Here is a 6,047-nt window from a genome sequence, read left to right as displayed (position 1 = left end):
TCATAAGCAATATTTAGTTGCTTGGTGTAATATTGTCAGAAAATTAAATCATTCCTTATCAATCAGCCTCAAAGCTTCCCAGACGAAATATTTCTGAAAATTTTCTAAAATTTAGTCGTCTGAATCAACGCAAATTGAAAACAAGTTGATCCAAATTTCGAATTCTAGATTATTGGAACACTGGATGCTAAGGATGCGCACGTAAAGCTTTTCAACAAAAAGATTGGAAGTGAGTTAGTGAGTTCCCAAGGACACAGAAAGAGAATAAATTCCAAGGCACCTGTCTGTCCTGAACAGCCTCATTAAGCTCGGCATCGATCAGTTGTCGAACGGTCCATTTGAGAACCGAACGTGAAACTGTTAGAACAGAACAACTGCTGCACTGCGGTACTCGCGTACTACGCCTGTAAATGAGGCGAGAATAAACATTAGTACTGCTAATTTACGCTTGTTTCATGCAGCTTTATTAACGGAAGAAACATAGTCAAGCTTTGAAAGATATGACTATGATTTTGATGCCTATTTAAACGGAATAAATTCTGTTTTATAGATAATTTTAATATTATTCGTTGCAGAACATCGCTAAAATAATTGTATTGCTGGAATAATTTATAATGCAGAATGTTTTCACCTCACAATCATAACATACCGCAAAATTTCAAAATAGAAAAGATATAATTCGAGGATAGTCACTTTAAATTTGCATTTTTTTATAATATTTCCTTCAGACCGTGACATTGTCTTTTGTTGTCTTTTGTCTTCAATGTTTTATTGTCACACAAATCTAAGCGTTTCTTTTACGTTTAACGATGTTCGCACCACAACTCGTTTGCGGTAATGAATCTAGCGAACAAATATAATAACATTCTAAACACATAACATTCTTTCTAGAAAAATTTGTGTATAAAAAACACATAAAGCGTGAACTCCAGGAGAAAAATACCCGTCATGAAAATATCTGCCTTGAGTTAGTGAATAAATCGCCCACTGATCCAAATCAGAGATAACTGAAGCACTGATTAACGCATTCGGCTCCGTCAATGCGCGAATAAAATAGAATAACATCAAAAAGAAGCGAAAATGTTTGCGGTGCGATCCGCAAAAGGGATAAAAACAGTGAGTAAATCATGGAATATTGACATTGATAAAAAAAAGCGACCGGTCATGGGCTGGAGCAGAATTTTCATCGTGAAAAGAGATGGCGTTACAAAAGATAGAAAAAATTTCATAAAATGGTGATGAATAGCCGACAATGGTACAGACCGGTAGTGATTTTTTACACGAACAGAGTTTAACTTGACTCATCTTTCAAAAATCTGGACAAATCTAGGCAAACGTTTACTCAATAAAAAAATGCATGTAAGCTATTTATTGTTCAGCGTGGCATACACAAAATTTTTCTACGACGCAAGTGATCAATCAAGACAAATGTCGTTACCTTTGATTTCTGACCTCCTGCAAAAGAGCCATGAATTTCAAAGCTTTTCTCCGCTTCATCCATTAATGAAGTTTGTCCGCGAAATTCCGATCCAACCCACGAAATTTTGAGAATTTAGTTCATATCTCGGAGGTCGTGTGCATTTCCGCACCTTCCCATTTTACAGCAAAATTGTCGTGCAATTGATTTTAAGAATTGGATTTTTTCTTAACTTAGCGTGTATCATTGAGCCTATTTATTTTTCATATATATTTCATAATGATTTACTGCTATAGCGATCAATAACTTTAATTCAATGCGATGGATTTCCATATCGCAATATAAGAGAAATTAAATTAAAGACCCATGTTGGAATTCTCATTCAGAATTAGTGAGAAGATAAATACGGAAGATGAGCCGAAATCTGCTATGCGTAATTTTTTTTATGAGTAGACTTTTCTTACCTTCTACATGGATGCAAATCCATATTCAAAATCTTCCCATTACTTTATTTTGTCCCAAAGTGCTATTCTCTGCACCGGAATAGCTTTCCATAGTAAATAATAAAAAAATAAATAATAATAAAAGCGGAAAGTACGTCATGTCATTCATGGTGAATTGAACATCAATAGAATTCATTGCAACCGTCGACCAATAATAGTTTGCCTGTGTCCTCTAATTGCAAAGTTTTCCTACCAAAATGGCATTTTTTATGACCACCGCTACCATTACTTGAAAGTTAAAAGACAATTCCGGACACAATTTCGAACACAATTTCAGCCAGAATCTTGGTTCGAAAGCCTGGTTTCATGATCTTAAATCCAGGCTACGGTTGAAGAACGCTATTGCCTATGCTCGGCCCGGCAATCGGCCTCTTGCATTCCATAAGTCCTTGTAATGGCAAGGCCCAAAGATCCCGGATCTCGCTAAAGAGGCCATAGCGAATGTCAGCTTGCCTGAGGCCTGGGGCCTGAGGCCACGTGAGGACGAAGGCCACACAAATTGTCCATCTGAATGTCAAAGGAAACGCTCCGTCTTTGGCATTCGCGACCTGAAAATTACTGGTTGAAGAGAAACATCGGAATGAAACGTACACGCACGGACGAGCGAGTGCCAAAGATGCGCTTCGCCTTTGGCATTCGCAATCTGAAAATTACTGGTTAAGAGAAAAATTGGAAAGTGCTTGAAAAATACTTGACTTGGTCATTGAAAATGAATTTAAATGAAATACTAGACAGACCTCAGTCTGCAGGATCGTTAAAAGATTGTATGCAATGAAAAGCTCTTTAACGAGAGTCCTGCTGGAACCATATGTCCGGGATAGGTTATAGGAATGAAACTTACACATAGAAAACGACGGACATTATCAATCATTTCAATATTTTATTATAGTTCTTTCGAACAATCCTTCCCTTCTGTTGCTAAATTCATGACTGAAGTTATTTTTAAAGTGTTGACTCTCAACATGATATGACATGATGTTTCAAAATTTCCTAATTATGTTTTGCCGGTATTTGACCATAGCTAAACGTGGTCCATTTGTTTACTATTGAATTTAATTGAGTTAAACATTTGCCTTCTGACATGTGGATGAAAAAACATCTTTCCATTACGCGAATAAAGTCCGATATTCTGGGTTTATTAGGAAAATTTGCGAATATGTTAAATAGCTAGGTTTGGATTTAAAAATTCGGATCTAAGGATATATCTAAAAATTGATGGCAATTAAATAATTTAGAAGTTCGGAGCCAGGAGAAGATTTGAATCATAGTAGCTATGACCACATTCAAAAGGCAGTTGCGATGTCCAGATTTGAAAACAAGAAGCTATGTGAGTATTCTCGGGAATTTTTTTTGGGGGGGAGGACACATTTTCCACCGGGAAAAATTACTTGCTTGAAGTTTCCCAGTATTGTCACTATAATTCCAAACCCTGTAAAACGAAGCAACAAAGTTTCTCAATCAGTAGAAGGATCAGTAGAAGAACTAAGACCACAGTGAGTGAGTTCATAAAATCAAATTAAATTTAATTATTTTAATTCCAAATTTCAACCACATTGGAATTATTGGAATCCGTAAAGATTTAAATATCAGAAGTTGAGTGAACGAAACATCACTAATTATTATTATTGTTCAATCCTCAAATTTTCAGTACACATTTTTGTTCCTTCAACATCTCTCCTAGTCGAGATGAACGCCCACGTGGATTAATGCACAAGTACGAGATATTGTACGAAGATTAAAATTATTAACCGGCGAAAATTTAATTAATTCATTACAGATTTGCTCTCAAGCTGATTTTAGAAGGGCCACTTGGAAATAAAAATTTCCGGGATACTCCAAGCAGCTCACTTAACATTCTCCCCGCCGCTGAAAATATCCACGTTTTCCATTTCTAAAAACATTGAAGGTGCAATCTTGCCTGCACTAATTCCTCGTCTGCGGCCACGTTCCTCGGCCGTCGTATATTTTGTGGCCTAATTATGAACTGAAAGGACCAGCCAGCAAGGAGAAGGTTCGGTCCGGGCAACAAACTAAATTTATGTCTTTCTCATACAAGAGACCTTAAATTTACAGCCCATGACCTCGCCAACATTAATCCTCAATTACAGCGGGTACTGTATTTTTTCAATCCCGGCCATTATGTTCTTATAATTAGCATAAATTAAAAATGGTGGGGCACTGCAAAATTCTTTGCAGCGGTTAATTATGAATTTCAAATATGAATTTTATTAATATTATCTATTTGCAATAAATGTTTCTATTTGAAAATTAAATTAATTCCATTTAAAATGGGAATTAAAAAATTCAGACTGAATTTAACATACCTTAAACCCAAAGTGGATGCAAGACAAAAACTCAGTTCGAAAATCCAATGAATTAATAATATGAGAGCTCACATGATTCAATAGAATTTCACGAGGAAAGGTCTAATTATGGGAAAATTTAATTAAATATAGACAGAAAAAATAAAATTTATTTATTAAAAAAAACGTTCTCAAGTAATGCTACATGAACTAATTATGAAATCATTGACGCATATGGTGTTAAAAGAAATTTAACTAAAAAATTAATCAAAGAACACGTCCTCCAATTATTGATCCTGTTTTAAAATGGACCGACGTTGCATTTGGAGAAATTCATTAAATTATGAACTTTAAAATTCCCACTATTTTATTTCTAAACTGCTGGGAAAATATTCTGCTGCATTGATGAGACTTCAGTTGATAGAAGTGTCTAGCAAAATTCGCTATATTACGAACAAAATTGTTACTAAAAATTTCAACACCGTAAATAATTTTTTTATGAGTTGCTATTAAACATTTCAAAGCATTGAATCCTAACAAAATCAAGCACTTAATTTAGGATCCGAAAATTATCTGCTCGCCCTCTGTCGATATCATTTCATTCGATGGAATTATATTAGCTATTATATAATTGCACGAATTGCATCTCTGGTGCTTTCAAATTCAGTAGAGATAGACTTTCCATTCAACAATGTCCAATAATTTACTAACAATTCCCACACACGAAGTTGAAATTCGCCGGATGCCTTTAGGTTGCTATTAAATTGCCTAAAGCTGGCACTAAGTTGAAATTCGCCGGATGCCTTTAGGTTGCTATTAAATTGCCTAAAGCTGGCATTCCGTAATGATTTCTGAGCTGCTCAGTCAGCTTGCGTGGCCATCCTCTGTTGCATCGTCAAGCCGTTTCCTGTCCGCCCCTTCGAGTGACTTCAAAGGCAAGTCTGTGAATTGTGGCCGCACTCAAAGCGCAATGCTTGAGGTAGTCGCATCTAAATTCTGTGCCTGGCTTTACTGAATAAATTGTAACTTGCAAATGAAATAAAGCAAATGTTAGCAGTTCTTCAGTGGTAATGTTTGAGGTAGTCGCATCGAAGAACTGTGCCTAGCATTACTGAAAAAATTGTAACTTTCAACTGAAATAAAACAAATGCAGCAACAATGAAATTGGGATGTTTGATGCATTCGCATTTAACTAATGGGCCACTCATTACTGAATAAATTATTGCTTCTATCAGTAATAAAATCGATCGAATTGACACTAAAATAAGAATGTTTAAGGGAGATCACTTGCGACCCGCATTACTGCATAAATTGTGGTTTTTAACTATAATAAAATACATGTTACCGAACTTTTATGAATAATAACTTAAATATTTTTTTTACCTAATGCATCAAAGTTATAAGCGTACACCTAAGAACGACATAAAAAAGTAAGCAAAACCATACAAACAAACAAAAATCCTAAAAGTTATGGAGACCAACTCTCAAACCAGCGAGGAAATGGTCTGGTAAGGTCAAATATATTTTAAAACTTTCATACTTTATTTGTATAATTGCAATGAAACAGTCACCCGCAGTAAATGAATCCAGCTGTTTGGTAGCGCTGCAGAGCTATGCCAAAAACGCGCTGCAGTTTTGGTTTGTTTTGGAATGCTGGAGAGCAATTATCTTGCATTATACATAGGTGAGCTCGGGCGATATTGCTTCAACTATCCCATGTTTTTTAAGTTTTTTAGAGTTGGTGCTAAATTTTAAATGTAACTTGTTTTGTTTTAATTAAGGTTACTCTAGAAATGGATTGGCTTCATCGTGAATAATCATAAA

This window comes from Hyalella azteca, unplaced genomic scaffold (genome assembly GCF_000764305.2).
Source record: "Hyalella azteca isolate HAZT.00-mixed unplaced genomic scaffold, Hazt_2.0.2 contig16054, whole genome shotgun sequence".
NCBI lineage: Eukaryota > Metazoa > Arthropoda > Malacostraca > Amphipoda > Hyalellidae > Hyalella > Hyalella azteca.
Note: the sequence above shows the minus strand (reverse complement) of the source record.